At 31.8% G+C, this 18456-nt stretch overlaps 1 protein-coding gene and 1 non-coding gene across 2 annotated transcripts in view; one reads left to right on the top strand and one right to left on the bottom strand.

Moving 5' to 3' along the window:
• LOC123700031 (putative metabolite transport protein HI_1104) overlaps nucleotides 1-1175 on the bottom strand; it is a 49370-nt gene extending 48195 nt beyond the window's left edge. Inside the window, exon 1 of the mRNA XM_045647137.1 lies at nucleotides 972-1175. The gene's annotated coding sequence lies outside the window, so the exon portion shown is untranslated. The remainder of the gene's footprint in view (nucleotides 1-971) is intronic.
• A 6695-nt stretch (nucleotides 1176-7870) lies between these two features.
• On the top strand, nucleotides 7871-8063 carry LOC123700605. Its single transcript, XR_006752631.1, has one exon. It is a non-coding gene; the product is annotated as a U2 spliceosomal RNA (small nuclear RNA).
• The last annotated feature ends 10393 nt before the right edge of the window (nucleotides 8064-18456 follow it).

Raw genomic sequence — 18456 nt, 5'->3', positions numbered from 1 at the left:
AAGTTTTTACATAAGTTGGTTTCATCCCCTAAACCTGATACGATGCATCAAAAGCTTATTTAACATGATAAGTATACATACGATATACATTAGATACCTACTAAAAATTATCAAAATAAAAAATAGTAATAAATAAAATCGCAAACCATAGATAACTATTAGTTTAGCTTGAATTATTTAGACTTTTTTTTTGTAATTTTTTTTTTGTTTGTTCGCGTAGGTAATAATCTACACTAATATTATTGTAATGAATAGGCTCATTGTATGGGCTTAACAACGGCTAGCCCGTACACTCATAAACTACTGGACCGATTTTAAATTTTAATTTTAATTATTCTTTCACCTTTCGAAAGCTATCCACGGGTAATATAGGATAGGTTTTGTCCCGGAAATTCCACGGGAACGGGAACTATGCGAGTTTTTCTTTGAAACCGCGGGCGGGGCCGCCGGCGGAAAGCTAGTAAATAATATAATACGAAGATTATGGTTTTCACATAGAATATGAGATGAAAGAAAGATCGACAAGAGATTGTTTTAATAAAAATTGTAGCTCTCTTGTCTGCAAGGCAATTCTTTGTTTTCGAAAATAATTGTGCCAAGATGAGCAATTTTTAATCATTGTTCTATTTTTAATATTTTTGGATTCATTTTTCTCTCAGCACTGACTCATTGTTCTTCGTATTTGATCAATAAAGTATTATATTTATTGTTCAGTCAACTTCGATTATGTATTTATTCAAACAGTATCATAAAATAGGTTAAACGCTTTGAAAGATAAAATTACTTCGTGAACTGCAATAAAACAATAATAGGATTTTTATTGCCATTTAACTCAGTAATTCATTAATTAATATTTAATTACATCAACATCTCATGTCTTTGTTTTATAATGGCAACCTTTTATAATGTACATAAAAAATGAAAATTGCACAACGTGTAGACACATCTTAATACTGAAAAAAGAAACTCACCACAGACTGCGTATAAAATCACCAATTCTTATCTTGAGCAACACAACTAAATCCCGCCAAAAATTCACGCGCGGAATTCAAATGTCACGACTCGATATCGACTTCGTTCGAACTTCGATTTCGATTCGGCTCTCCTGTGCATACAACAACCTCTAAGTTGTGTTTATTAGGTTGTTGATTGCACGTGCGCCAAGGCAAGGTGCGCGGCGGCTACTGACAGAGCTGCTGGTCGAAGAAACCTTGAAGACTTCTGAAAGCACAGCCGCCCATTGCATTCCTCGATCTTAATTAGATACAGTAATTTATTCCAGCTTCGTCCTTTGCTATGTTTTTTACATAGATTAAATTGTCTTTCAGTAAGCTCTAATTGCTTCCGTTATTTTCACTAATAGATTTTTTCAATTTAACCGCACTTATTTTGGTGCGTTTTAAAAACAATGTAAAGTTTTGATTGAAGTATAGATTACTTTAATTCAATATTTATTTAAAAAAAATTAAAGCAAATTCAATAGTTAGTACGCCCAAATACATTTTACACTGGCTTCACACTTAAAAAAAATCTAGAGACAGCCTTTCTATAATAGGTACATATCATAGTACCTAAGCTTCTGCCATAAAAAGTATCCTATAGATATTTTCAACAAACAGACTCGTCTATATATCAACTTCACAGTTACCTTATATCAAGCATCTTTGCAGAATTGAAAATGAAATTATAAAAAATCATATTATACAGTGCACTAATGTCTAATTGGTCATGCATGAATCAAAAACTTGAAAATTATGTATTGTTACTACAAATGCACACTTTATGCTGAATGAATACTTGGAAATCCCATATACCTAAATCATTTATGTTCGCGTATCAACAAATTTGTGTTCGCCTTACGTCGTTTAAGGGCCATAAGTTCTGAAAAAACTGCTCTTACTGCATACCATGGTTATGTGTCATCTATTTTAAGATATGGACTAATATTATGGGGCAATTCGACAAGTGTTAACAGAGCATTCCTAGCTCAAAAAAAATGTATTAGAGCCATTTGCGGGGTTGGACCGTTAGAAAGCTGTCGGCCACTATTTCGAAAATTAAACGTTCTGACTCTGACTTCCATGTACATACTGGAGAGCTGTATCTTCGTAAAAAAACACCCCCAATATTTCACAAGGGCGGCTAACGTGAGCATTATTCCCTCTAGAGACCCTGATAAACTTAGTGTGCCACGTTGTAAAACTGCGCTTTACTCTAAAAGTGGGCCTATCATGCTCATAAAAATATTTAACCGTATTCCTAAATGTATACGAAACCAAACATTTAGGTAATGTATATAAAAATAAACTAAAGAAATGGTTGATCTTAAATTGTTTTTATAGCTTAAAAGAATTTTTTGACCATAAATGTTAATTATTATAATTGTATGTATAGCCTTTAAATGTAATTATTGTGGAATGATATTTGTCAATTAATTGCAAAGTGATTAATTTCAATATTGTATTTAATTTAAATTGAGACAGTATTTGCATGCTTTAGACTAAGCAAAACATGATGAACAATCGAAATATTTTGACATCTCTCTGTACCATGTTTTAAGCAAATAAATATTATTTTTATTTTTTATTTTTTTTTGTTACACCAAACTGCGTCTTTAATTCAGACATTATTATTGTTTTGACATAACATGTAATTGGGGTGACCACTTTATGTGAATAACATATTAGTTATGTATTCCCTTTAGTTTAGGTTTTTAGTTTAGCAAAACCATACAAAAGCTTTACCGGTGGTCAATGGTAAACACATTTTATGACAATGTAATAGTGCTTCTATAAAAACCAAAAAATTAACAAATATATTCGTGTTTGAGTAATCATTTTATGGAATTGTTAGCTGAACATGTAAATTATCTGCCAGACTACCCTATTCTCTCAGAGGTATAAAAAATCAGTAAAAATAAACTTTCTAAAGCAAGAGGAAGTAAATAATAATAAAAACTGAAATCTGGACATTTTATTACTGCTTAATAATAGATAATAATTAACAGAAACAACCACTGTCCTATCGATAGACAAAAATTCGTGCACAACAAAAAACAACAACAAGAAAAAAAATATCATTCATTGTGTGGAGACCGGAGACTTTCAATCCACTTTCAATCACAAGTAAATTTTTTGGTGTTTTTCGTTCTCCAAAGGCAGAATGTAATCCATACTAATATTATAAATGCGAAAGTAACTCTGTCTGTCTGTCTGTCTGTTACTCAATCACGCCTAAACTACTGAACCAATTTGCATGAAATTTGGTATAGAGATATTTTGATACCCGAGAAAGGACATAGGATAGGTTTTATCACGGAAATCCTACGGGAACGGGTTTGCATTGAAAACGCGGGCGAAGCCGCGGGCGGAAAGCTAGTATTGTAATAAATTGGAAGTGAAAATGAAACTCAATGGTAAGAAATAGTTTTCGATATTTATTTAAAACTGTCCAACAGTAATTAAGTTTGACAACAATTTTATGAAACAAAATATGAAATATAAACATACATTCATTTGTGCTGCATGTCCCATTTTTCTATAATATTTTCCGATTCTATGTGTTATAACTTATAACAAACATTGATAGAAAATAAAAATAAAAATATTATGCTAGGTATTTTACTCCGATACTGTATATTTGAGGCACGAGGTGGAAGTTCTATCTTTTATTTTTCGAATTCTATATTAAAAAGAGGTGAACAAAAAAGCGCTACTGCTTAAGGATAATGTATAATATATGATGACTCAAATGTTTAATTAATAATAATGGAACTTTACTACATTTTTTTTATAAAAATACTAGCGGTCCGCCCCGGCTTCGCTCGTGGTACCTACATGTTTAAACTATCCTATCTCTCAAGTTGGATCGAACTGCACATGGTGTGCGAATTTTATTATAATCGGTTAAGTGGTTTAGGAGTCCATTGAGGACAAACATTGTGACACGAGATTTATATTATATTAAATTATTATTAAGATTGCGTTACTGCTGACGTATTCGCGCGCACTGTAAAACGCGTGAAGTAAATGTTAATAATCTAAATTAATAATATTATATAAACGGTCGTTAGATTTTTTTTCGGAGCAAATTAAAACAAAGATAATAATTAGCGAAATCAGTTGCTCTTAAATCAAGAGAAAAAGTGATTCATTTTTATAACAAGCTTTTAAAAGCTTCACCTTTATGTTTGTCAATTATTATGGACTTGAATTTTATGAACTTTAAATTCAAACTTTGTACACTAATCAAGCAGCGGTAATCTATACTAATATTATAAGCCGAAGAGTTTGTTTGTTTGTTTGTTTGAACGCGCTAATCTCGGGAACTACTGATCTGTCTACTGACTGTCCGATTTGAAAAATTATTTCGGTGTTAGATAGCCCATTTATCGAGGAAGGCTATAAGGCTATATATCATCACGCTATGGCGAACAGGAGCGGAGCAATGTGGGTGAAACCGCGGGGAACAGCTAGTAAATAAATAAAGAATTTTCTTAAATCAGCAACTTTACAATCTTTTACAACAAAAAACTTGTAAAACTTTACAACCTATGCTTCTATTTACATGTACCTAAATGTAATAACAAATAAAATCCTAGATTTTAATAATCGTTAAAAATTGTGTGCCCTCAAACAATATTACAATTTAACTGTGTCACAGGCTGAAGTGCACTTATGTTCGAACACAAATAAGTACCTTCGATATAATTCGCAGCAGAAGTGTGGGTTTTTACAGGTTTTTACTCCCTGGTTTTGCCCGATTGTAATATGGAAAAGAGAGTGGAATATATGAAACTTGTCTACTATCCGTCTATCCATGTTTTTCTTCGATACAAAAATGGGGTGATAATTATTATGCTCGATATTAAAAGAAAAAAACGAAATCATTATTCAGAAGAATGAATCTGATGGAGCAGGGATTATTATTAAACGTATTTAAATATTGCATGAATGCTTAGATTTAAATTACAGAAAAAAGTTTATCTCATTGTATATAAATTATGTATAGTGGTGAACTCTTCAGCTGATGCTAGGTCCTTCAAATATGCATTTTTTAATTACCCGTGGAATTATTTATTAATTTGCAATCACGTTTAGCATATTGTTTTTCAATAATAAATAAACCCACGTATCCCTCTCTATTGCCAAGGAGAAATGTGAATACTCCCTTCCGTATGTAAATTGTGATTTAACTAAGGTCTACAATATATGTAATAATAACTGTTTGCGGAAACAATATTAACAATTATTTAAATTAATCCATAATAATAAATGTGCATAATTTGTCATGAAATTGTTGGATTTACGCGTAAATGTATTTTGCAGGAATTCCATAAAATATATTAAAATATGGCAAGAAAACAAACCAGTATAATTAATTGTCTTTAATTTGATTGGTAGGATAGGATAAGATAGGATAAAATGATAAATAGTACCTAAGTACAATTATGTTTTGTAAATATTGATCTTATAAACTTATCTTATCAAACAAAATTCACAAAAATATAAGATACTCATGAATAAATAAATTATGGAATGGATAGGAAGAGGAAAATTTTTTTACAAATCGATTTCTTACGTAACGTAGTTACACAAGTAAATTTTAAAATACAATAAAAAGCCTATATATATATATATATTTAATATTTTAATTGCAACACTAATTATTTTCTCACTAATTAACATTTAAATTTATGCACTTGTACCAAATTGATCGTTGTAGTTAATTTCCTATTATAGGCATTAATTATTTTTGTATTGCTATACTTCCGTTAGTTTTATATCTTATCTATTCAAAAAAGAGCGTGTGTTCGCACACGTGTCAGAAGTGAAACTTCTTTTTCAATATTCAAAGATACCAAAATCATGCCCTTACTCCATGCCCACAGTCTATGCCGTGACGGTATTTCCATGAAACGATCTTGAAATTGTAAATTCTCAACGCGCCTAAAGAAGTTTCACTTCAAAATCGGCACAACTACGGCAAGTTTTATAAAAACTTGACACATCTAGATAAAAATAATAAGTGTAGAGGTGTGGTTAAGAAAACTAGGTAAAAGATGAAATAAAACACTATTCGGACGTAAAACATTTATTTTTTCAAAAGTTCAAGCTCAAAATATGTTACAATATGGTTACAATGTATGGACTATTCTCGATTCATTCAAAGGATATTGATTAACTAGGTATAAGCATAATATAATATCTATTATGTAAATTAAAGAATTTAATGTGCGCAATACAAAAGTTTACAATGCTTTGTATTATTGAACCGATAAATTAATTGTTATTGCTTGTTGCCACTTGAAGTGTATGTTGCAGTTAATAAATTAATTAAATTAATTTAGATTTTGTCTAGATAAGTATATCTAATTCATAGTGTAAATCGTCAACTCTCATAACTGTTAAAATTAATAAATGGTATGGAAGTTTTGATGAAATTCTGATGCTATTTAAAACTCTAGTTATAACGGTATTGCCTTTTGGGGAACATATTGAATGTGAAGCTGAAGCTCCAATCTTCAATTGATAAAAAAAAGTGTGCGTGTACTATAAAATAAGGTCATAAAGAAGTTTCATTTCTTACTGTACACACGTAAGAAGTGAAACTTCTTTAGGTATGACCTTATTTTTCAAAAAATAATTTACTATATGCAACTTTACAGAAATACGTGGAATCACGCGTGGTAGGGATAAGAAAAAGTTGGCGCGTAACGGAAAAATGTCACGCGTAACGAAAAAATGTTACACTTAATTTTTTTCCAACCCCGATAAAGAAGTTTAACTTCAATAACGTGGAGTCGATTTTACTGTAGTACATTTTTAACTTTCTAAGAAGGAGGAGGTTCTGTGTCGAACCGGATTTTTTTTCCGATTTCTTTATTATATGTCCTGTTTATTAACAATACCAATATCACAACAAAAAATAAAAATACAGTCAATTTAAAAACCTATTCTTTTTTGAAGCCGTTTGAAAATACATTTTGCAAATGAAAGGTATTTTTTTTTCGATAGGTCATAATTTTTAATAAATTAACCCATTGAGCCCCAAGCGGCCCGATCGGTCCCAGACACAATAGATTTTCTATTGTGTCTGTGGTTCCGTTCCGGGGCCTGAGCTAGTACGCAGCTACGTTACCATGACAACTGAACGAGCGGCCTTCCAATTATAAGAGACCCAAACCATTAGTCGACTACCCTCATTTATAAAATCATTAGTAAAGTGGTGTCTTAGAAGTTAGAACCATACAATTTTTTTTTCTAATTTTTACATAATAAATAAATAAATTATGGCGTTTTAAAAATGTCCAAAACCGACACTTTACCCGCAACATAAACATGCAACATATTGTTAAACTGCAAGTCATGTAAGTCATTTATTAATTGATTAGTTTGTTGTAGTATATATTTTATCATCCGGCTAGCGTACTTGTGACCGGAAAGACAAGGCGTGCACGTGTATGCGTACGTCACTTCAAGGGTTTTAATTATTGTACCCTGCCTTTTGAAACGGCTGTTAAGAATTTATTCATTTTTATTGTATTTTTTCTTTGAAAGATGGTTATTGCATGTGATCATATTTAGTTATAATTAATAGGAATAAAATGAAGACCAAAGATTCATAGACAAACACATTATTTTTTTCTTTTAAAAACTGCAAATCCAAAGAGACCACCTACTTGTGTCTTGTATGCTCGGTTGTATGTGTGAGTAGTGAGTACCAACCACAGAACATACCAACTGCGAAAGTAATTTTAGTTACAATCTTTTGCCAACAGATGTCGCTAGAATCACAATATCAACATTTAGATCGCGCTATTGGTATTTTTTTCCGGCAACGTAAATAATCCCTAGACCTTAGTTTAGGTATCGCTTCTCGGCCTTTTGGCTAAGATCAAAGTGTAGTATCTGTTCTTTTCAGCTTAATATCTGAAAGTTCCCGCACAGCGGGACCAGTATATTAAACTGATTTTTGTAAACCGACGGGATGTTCGGGGCTCGCTCCACTCCCGTCACGGGTCGGCCCGGCATTGCAGTGCCGCCGGGATCGGCCCACATATTAAACAGTTATAATTATAATATAATATACGCCATCAAATATTATACAGGCCACGCTACGCCACGATTCCTTTGAAGTGTGCCCTAAAAACCGACAAGTCCCCGATTGCTCGCCACGAAAGACAATTACCCGCCATCACATACAACTACCCCGTGTGGCGTGTACACAATGGCAATGGCCTGCAATGGGTCAGCATGGGCCATTATGTACTGGGGCCTTTACGCGTGATGTTATACAATATCTCAATAAATGGCTTTCAATCTAAGCACAATAACAAAATATTTTCAGTTTTCTTTATTTGAACCGGTAGCATACTATTAAGTATTCTGGGCCTGTAGTGTATCAGATTACGCGCTCATACCAATTTTGCAACCTGACGTGCCGCTCATCCAATCAGTATGCAGCGTTCATTTGAAATTGACACTTCGAATGCAATTTAACGAAAAATATTTTTACAGATAGAATTTTTTTAACAATTTATTATCACGTGAGATCGACGAATAATTAATAATCCTTTTTTATCGTAGATTATAATCTAAAACAATTACCAAATTGATGACAACGATGATAATTACCAAATTAAAATAATATATTATTATGTACAAGAACTTGTTCTGACTTCTGATACGGTCTTCATCATTATTACATAGGTAGTACCTATGTTCCTTTGTATGCTTAAATCTTTAAAACTACGCAACGGATTTTGATGCGGTTTTTTTTTAATAGATACCTAGAGTGATTCAAAAGGAAGGTTTTAGTATATACTAGCTGCTCCGCGCGGTTTCACCCCCGTGGCTCCACTCCTGTTGGTCGTAGCGTAATGATATATTAGCCTATAACCTTCTAAGACCGAAAGAATTTTGCAAATTGGACCAGTAGTTCCCGAGATTAGCGCGTTCAAACAAATAAACAAACAAACTCTTCAGCTTTATAATATTAGTATAGATTAGGTTTTAGACAAAGCGGGCGAAGCCGCGGGCGGTAAGCTAGTTTATGAATAAATATCTCTTATCCTATACAAAACGTAATTTTAAATGTAATCTGCAAAGGGCACTTAAAGATATGATCGAATACTATTAATCGCAAAATGTGTTGGTAAGCGCATAACTCGAGAACAACTGAACCGATTTCGTTAATTCTTTTTTTATTACATTTCTTGAAGTACGAGGATGGTTCTTATGGAGAGAAAACGTAAATAATAAATATGTACCACGGGCGAAGCCGGGGCGGACCGCTAGTTAGCGACAAACATGCAAATCATTGAATTAATTATTTTGTCTTGCAGCTATTTACACTTAAGTAACATATTTGTTTTTACTGTATTCATAATTGTTATTGCACACGCGAATACCGTGTTAATATACTAAAATAAGATATAATTATTTATTAATTATAAATATATAGAATTAAGATGGCCCTGGATATCGTCGGTCTTATCACATACATTAATATTTAAATTTTAAATAAATAATTTAGCAGATGAGTTATAAAATATAAAAATAAGAAGTTAAAAGTATAAAACAAAATCTGTTTGTCGATCTGTTTCTAAGATTTATTTTATAGATGCTGACATTTGGCACACTTTTACCAGAAAAATGATTCCCGCTGCTTTATATTATGTTACGTATATATATATATATATAAGTACTTATAGTAACTATTATCTAATCTGTGACACAAGTACAAAACATTATAATGAAGTATTTGTATTATAGAGAAAAGTCTATGTTTTATGCAATAAATTTTCCAATATAAATAACTATTCAGATAACTGAATGTAAAAATATGATTTAATTGTGATTAAACAATTGCATTATTATTTAATACTAGCTGCTCCGCGCGGTTTCACTCCCGTGGCTCCACTCCTGCTGCCCGTAGCGTGATGAAATATAGCCTATAACCTTCCTCGAGAAATGGGCTATCTAACACGGAAAGAATTTTTCAAATCGGACCAGTAGTTCCCGAGATTAGTGCGTTCAAACAAACAAACAAACTCTTCAGCTTTAAAATATTAGTATAGATTTTGAACAACTACAAGCAGCTCTGTACGAAAATTAGGTATGGGTAGGTAGGTTAGCTAAGTAACCCTAATAATCAAAGAACCATTTTTTAGGAACTAAATCGGGAAGTCTGCATATCCGAAACGTTTTCTTTTTATTCACGTCTAGTTTTTGTGCAAATATAACAGGCACGTACGACTGTTTGACATTTAAAAAATAAATTAAATTCACTAGGAAGTAACCTGAGATTGCCTGAGACTGAGATTATAACAAATTCGTTAGCTTTGTAGAGCGAATCCATTTTGCGATCTACGCAGTTACGGTTATTTTGATGCTACTGATTTAAGCAGCATAATATATTTTTTTAAATAAATAAAAAATAAATAAAAATATATAATTTTATGTATTTTAGGCAAAAAGCTAAGCAAAATACATTGTGCAAGATTTAAGAAAATCATTAGTTTTGACTATCTATTTTTTAAAATAATATGACTATTCATAATTATACTTAAGTTTATACGAATAAACAAAATAATTATTATAATAACAAAAAAACCGACTCCTAATTTATGCAGCCTATTCTAATTACAAGGACAATTCAAGTCAAAAGGCAACAACATAGCCCTCCTTTTTTCAGTCGGCTAAGTTTTTGAGGTCTTTGCGGAAAACGTCGTAGCCTCATCTGTGACCTCGAACGATGGAAACTAATAACTTTCGCGAATAACTCAATGAAATGAGGAAAATCATTTCGCGGTATTGTCATTCATTTATTCCTTCAAGAATGATTTACATCAAAGACTTCCGTGGAAAATTTGTTGCAATTAATTGTTTTTTTTTATGAAAAATATTTTTTGTGACACAAAAAAATATATTTTTAAGCTGTGAAGACTGCATCTAAGACAAAAAAGGCGCGTGTGCCGAGCACACGTGTCAGAAGTGAAACTTCTATGGCAAGATTCATAGATACCAAAATTGTCGTCTTACTCAATGACGTGACGGTATTGTCATGACGCGACCTAGGTCCTAGACCTCAACGCGCCTAAAGAAATTTCACTTCAAAAAAGTAACTGTACAAATACTAGTAAATAATTATTTCTAACATTTTTTATTATTAATATGAAACTCTCATAAAGATAAGGTTAGGTTATTTCAATAAGCCCAATTAGCGCAGATTTTTCAATCCTTGTTTAAATCTTATCCGTCCAACAAAGTATTACACAATAATATACAAATGTGACAATAATATACAAAAACTGTCAAAAAGTGGGCAAGTGACACATTTTTAAATTGGTTGTGTAGTTGTGTAATACGATATACGATGAATAAGTTTTAAGTAAGGATTGTAAAATTGGCCCAGATTAAAGCATTTATAATATTTTTCCAACGTCATATCACAAAATATACTTTAAAATTCAAGTCTATAAAAATGTTGAATAAAATTAATTTAATATACAAATTAAATAATATTGTAATACATTTTAAAAGCTTTTCATATTACATGTACGTCATCACCTCGTAAGAAGTACAGTACTCCCAAACTAATAATGCGCATAAAAAAATTCGTCACTGTTCGGCAACTGTCATATTCCCCGAGCCTCCGAAGACGATATGTATATAGAGTGGTTAAATCTATTTTCTTCATGCATAGTTTATTAGAATTATGAGTTTTATTGCGATTTTATGGTAAAAGAGAAAAGTAACGAAATTTGTTTCGATAATTTAAAGTAAGTTAACAGCGAGGATAAGCTACACGATTGCGAATACATATTTGTTATATTGATTTACTTGGAAAATTCTATACTTAGAACTATTAAAGTGTCTTACTGAAGCTGGCGTAATGATGGATGTATGGAAGGTTAAAATAAGACAAAGTTTATATTTAAAAAAAATATTTTCACACACTGGTTTACATTTAAATTGTAGAAATCTAATCATTAAAATCTCAGTCCAAAGGATTTACAAAATCAGGGATTATCTCTATTTCTGATATCGTAGAATGATCAGAACTTTCATTATGCTCTTATTAATTTTCACTTTCCCCACTGCTATCTGCTACCTGTGTAAATAATCATTTTATCGGAAAATTCAATTTAGAAACAAAACTAAGAAGGGTATGTAACAGCAACTCTATATAATTCCATACAGAGATAATACGTGCGGTCACCACCAATATATAAAGACGACTGACGGATTTTTGAATTTTTTGACTGACAGGCTACCGTCAGCTACCGCTCGAATTGTTTTCGATTGTGTATGACTCTGAATTGAATCCTATTTCTTTCGAACAAAGTGCAACATGCAAGTGCATTGTTTAGGGCACTTACGATTCAATGATTCGGGGTGATTCGGGTGTTTCTGGAAATACGATAAGTAGCGAAGATCTGCATGCGCATTATTAAGTTTGGAGTACTGTAAATTGATTTGAAATATAAAACGCATTTATTTTACATATAAAATATTTTAATAACAGCATAAATTATGAAAAACATAATTTATCTATGAATAAAACATTCGAACTTAACCTTCGTTTTCTTCGAACATTTCACAGAAAACAACACTTATTGTTACAAATTAGAAACAACCTGTATGGCGATTTCCTTTTTCATATACCTATAGGTTCTGATAGAGTTTAGAGAGAAATCTATACTAATATTATAAAGCTGAAGAGTTTGTTTGTTTGAACGCGCTAATCACGGGAACTACTGGTCCGATTTGAAAAATTCTTTCGGTGTTAGATAGCCCATTTATCGAGGAAGGCTATAGGCTATTAATCATCACGCTAAGACCAACAGGAGTGGAGTAATGCGGGTGAAACCGCGGGGAACAGCTAGAAATTTATCTCTAGTTAGAGATAAATGTAATAAGACAAAACCGTAAGAAATTATTACCTATAGGTAGAATATTTTATATTAATTAGAACTCAATTTTTTATAGTTTGTAAGCAAATTAATGCTTCACCTTAATTTTCACCTATCTTCTATATACGGACTATTCCATTATAAGTAGGTATATAATACATACTTACCTACATGCAAACATAATATAATTTATTTATATAATGTTTGCATTGAAATTAACATTTAAGCATGTTTTTAAGCAAAACATAATATTAAGGTTAATGATGTGATTTAGTAGCTAAAAATATTAATATAATTTAAATATTTTATAGCATTTTTGAAAAGTGTGTGGTAATTTCCAAAGAATGCCAAATAACATTAAATTAAGCTATTATGTACTAGCTGTGCTCCGCGGTTTTTTAAGCGGTGTTAGCTCTGCTCCTGTTGGTCTTAGCGTGATGATATATAGCCTCGGCCTTCCTCGGTAATGGGCCATTTAAAACCGAAAGAATTTTTCAAATCGGACCAGTAATTCATGAGTATAGCGCGTTCAAACAAACAAACTCTTCAGCTTTATAAGTCGAGTTAATTACCTCTGCACCTCAAACAGTCTTGGCTTCCGACACGACTAATAATTTTAATCAATTTAATCTCATTACCATATTCAAAAAACAAACAAGATAATTCTATTAGTTTCAAATAAATAAAATTAAATATTGAGTAACAGTAACAGAGTCCTGACCGGAAGCTACGAACTAATACCGGATATAAGTGATTAATTATTGTCATTATTGCCAGATACAATATAGCTTTAATTATATTTTATCACTTTATCAGGGTTGTCAGCTCGCTGAAATAGGCGTTAAAACTTAAAATGCGTCACATAGTTTCATTTAGGCTGAATATACATGAGCGGATCAAGGCTGTATATATTTTATATATTTTTTAATTTTTGATTATTTTATATGAGTTTGTTTGTTCTTGGGAATAAATTACGCACAGTTTCACGAGGTCGACCTCGCCCTAAAATAGAAATTTAGATGTTCATAATTATAATTTTATCGTCTTTTGATTATATAATTGACAATTCTTGGTATCCATAAAATGGATGTTATAATGGATGCTCATGAATTTATACATTTAAATTGGAATTGGAAATTAAATTAAGATTTATACAATATCTATTCGTTAGTCGATGATGAGTTAATAGCACTGAGCCTTCCAAATAACAAAGGATCTATCTAATGCTTTCCGAATTGTAGAAATAAATATGTAACACAAACATCATCTTTATAATGTATCATCAAAAATCTCGAGTCTCAAACCGCAGTCTTATAAGTAACCAACACCTATGAACTGGCATAATTTTTTTTATATATTTTTTGTAGGTGTGAGAATGCCTCGTAAACTATTCTTGAGGAAATTTAATATAACAAATAGATCTTTTACTTACCTGAATAAAACGCAACGTGAACAAACCGCCTAAGATATACATTACGATTATTATTTTATAATTGATTTTTACAAGGCACTTTAACAGATGTAGGCATGTTTCTTATAATCTTGTTTGATAATATAATGTGAGAACTTATAATTATTGTTATGTTTACGAAGTAACTATTCTCTAATCTGTGGTTATGTGCTAAAATGTCGTTATTGAACAGAATTATTGTGATGACTACTTATTCATTAACCTATTTAATATATCTCGATGATTTAATATTTATTCTTCTTCTTTCTTGGTACTTAAGTAACAGAGATTTTTAGTTTTAGCTTAAATTTTCAAAAATAACGGAAGTGTAGTTTATTTTGTGTAAGGTTATCTGTTATTAATTTTGTCCTTTTATGTATTGACTATTGTCAATGCCCTATGGCATTATAGTTTCGAACATACAATTTCCACCATTCACATCGTATTTAAGTATATTTAACTAGCTTTCTACCCGCAGCTTCGCCCGCGCAGTCAAAGAAAAACCCGCATAGTTCCCGTTCTCGTGGGATTTCCGGGGTAAAACCTATCCTATTTCCCGGGGTAAAAAGTAGCCTATGTCCTTTCTCATCTCTATACCAAATTTCATGCAAATTGGTTCAGTAGTTAAGGCGTGATTGAGTAACAGACAGACAGACAGAGTTACTTTCGCATTTATAATATTAGTATGGATTCGTGTGACTAAATACAACTATCAGTTTTGTTTTTTACAACAAAAGAATGTACCTGTCCTTCAGTTCCACTTTTTTCTAAAGTCTCTGCCTAGATACATAACAAGATAAAAAATCCTCTCCCCTTTATCAGTGAAGAACCTAGGTATATTATGTATTTAATATATTAGATTTAGAATGTATCGATGAGATTCTCGTCTCCATACCAGTTCTGAATTCCTGACCTTATAATCAAGTGGGTTTAACAGCCACGCACATAGCTTAGTGCATTTCATTACACCGGGTAAAACCCCAGAGATATCTGGTATTTTCCTAGAATATAACACACACACCACTATCAAGAACTATATACATTTAAGTGACAACTGTCGTCTTGTCGTCAATCAATTGTGATATTTTGATAAGTAATGATATGACGAATTATGTATCAAGGTTCTATTATAAGGTACTAGCTTACCGCCCGTGGGCCGTGGCTTCGCTCGCTTTGTCTAAAACCCAATAAATTATATACTAAAACCTTCTTCTTGAATCACTCTATCTATTAAAAAAACCGCATAAAAATCCGTTGCGTAGTTTTAAAGATTTAAGCATACAAAGGGACATAGGGACAGAGAAAGCGACTTTGTTTTATTCTATGTAGTGATGCAGTGAAGTGGAATTTCAGGCGGAAATATCTCTACTAATAATATTGACTTTTTGAAATTATTCTTTCGTGCCAACTAGCGGGATCTGTGATCTGTATGATTATTAAGTTTTATATAGATAAATACAACCAGATAAATACAACCTAAACACATTCAAGGCAAGAGTGAATAGGCTCTATCTAGGCAGGCATGCCATTCCATAGACTGCATCACTACTTACCATCAGGTAATGGTGCAGTCAAATGCCTGGCTATTTCTGATTAAAAAAAAAAAAAAGATTATTGTCTTGATTAGAACATAGGCAAGCTTTTTCCTGGGTGCGTGTGTGAGGATTCGGCCAACCTATTAGAAAAAGGATAATTTACTGGCCAATTATAAACGCCATTTAGTTTCAATTTCCGAAAGGCTTGTTCAACGATTTTAAAATCCAAAGTGAATTACGCTTTAGCATAGATTGATAGAAAAAAATCTTAAATTACAGTATTTACTTACATTAAATTTAATAGGTTTCTCAAGATAAGTGTTTTCTACGTATTCCAGTCAATGCAAACTAAAATTAAATATTCCATCCCGATTCGATAACGATTCCATAACGATTTTCTCAAACCAAGTTGAAAGCTACCAACCGCAACCGGGGAAATCCCACGGTGGGTGCAATGTACTGATAATATGGAGTTACAGGCTTGTTCCTACCACTTTAATCATAATAAGTAACACTTTATTTTTTTAAACATCATTGCTCTAGTGGACTTTTGGAAGGGGTTAAATAAATAAAACAACAATGTACTTTACAATTTATTTTATTCGTAAAATTAATGAAACACACAGATCATATTAATAAATAATTTAATCAAGTAGACAATTAATTAATTAATTATTAATTAATAATTTAATCAGAGACCCCAACGTCTTCTTCAACGTGATTTTTTATTTCTAAGCACATATAGAGCATAATTAAAAGTAAAATATATGCCTAAACTACCAAAATTTTACAGGCGAAAACGCGGGCTAAGATCTTCTTTCTTACGTTGAATATTTGTTTTGAATACAGCATAAAGTATACAGTATCTCTATAAAAATTTAATTAGTACTTCTCATATACTAATAGGTACTTATTAAGCAATAACAATTGCACACTTACATCCAATATAGTACAATTATTATCTAATTCAAAGCGAAATAAAAACTATAATTAAAATGCGCAATTAATTGTTAACTCATCAAGTTTTTATTACATTTTAAAGCATTTGTTAACGTAGATACTAATACACGCAGAAACTGCGATTACAATCGTATAAAAGCAATTATTATTCATTTCCTATTTACTTATTATCTATTGAAAATAATTAAACTTTATTCAGTACTTAGAAGTTCTATTAGTTTTAAACTTTTTGTAGGTAAGTAGTATTTTCCAGTGTTTGATTTTACGCGAGTATTATATATACAATTAGAAATTTTCATTGATTTAATTTTTATTAAAGTTTTTTACTGATTTTAAACGTGCGAAACGTCGGAAAAATAATACATTTAATAAATAAATCGCGATTAAAATCCGTTAAAATCTTCCATTCTTTTTGTAAGTAGTTTAAGTATTGATTCAAATGATAATAAAAAGTATATAATTTTTCTTATAGGCACTCGCTGCTCGCGTCGACTCACCCTGAGTTGAAATGGAGAAACACTTAACTTTACAATAATAAATAAAAATATCGCCATTGTCACCCAGGAATAATATAATATCCTGTCGTTATAAGTTTTTGACGTGATTGCAGTTGGCGAAGGACGACGGGTTCGAATGCCACCTCGATTTTCGGGGTGGACTTTCTTCTATTCCTAACATTTCTCATTTATAAAGCACTAGGTTTCCGCCCGCGGCTTCGCCCGCGCAGTCAAAGAAAAACCCGTTCCCGTGGGATTTCCGGGATTTCGTCATTTTCCCGAGATAAAAAGTAGCCTATGTCCTTTCTCGGGTATCAAAATATCTCCATACCAAATTTAATGAAAATTGGTTCAGTAGTTTAGGCGTGATTGAGTAACAGACAGACAGACAGAGTTACTTTCGCATATTTTATAATATTAATATTATATAGTATGGATTTGAATGCTATAAAACTAAATGTTGAATAATTGCAGTTGTTCGAATAATGTCTCTCCCTGCAAGCAAACTTTCGCATGAACTATCTCTTTACAATTTGATAACTTTTTTCCTCAAATCAACCTACGGTCTATAATTATTCCCCCTTTGCTTCCAAGAAGAGGGTTCGATGCTCGACTTGCGCTCAGGGACAACGGGTTTGTAGACTTACAAACTGACTACATAATATAATATGTCTTGTACCTTTTATAACACTTATAACCAGGGCTCGGAACCGGTTTGAAAAGAGCGGTTAATTTAGATTATATACCGGTAAATATATCGTTCCTTCATTTACCGGTTAAACAAGTGAACTGTTTATAAGTAACCCAAATGATTAAGGTTACCGGTTACTTCTGCACAAACGGTTTTGACACCCAAATTAACCGGTTAATTCCTTTATTATTTTTGCCTCATTTTTTAACGCTTGCCACAAGATATAGTGAATCTAATATCTATATACATATAATAAATCTGTAGAAGGGTCAATTCTGTACATTGAAAATATTGAAAAAATAAATACCAGGGGGTGTTACTGGATCGATACCAAACCCAAATATGTGATTAAAAAAATTTTTGTCTGTCTGTATGTTCAGGCATCACGTGAAAACTAACGGTTC

Source organism: Colias croceus, chromosome 19 (assembly GCF_905220415.1).
Source record: "Colias croceus chromosome 19, ilColCroc2.1".
Classification (NCBI taxonomy): Eukaryota; Metazoa; Arthropoda; class Insecta; order Lepidoptera; family Pieridae; genus Colias; species Colias croceus.
This window is presented reverse-complemented; position numbering and strand designations above follow the sequence as displayed.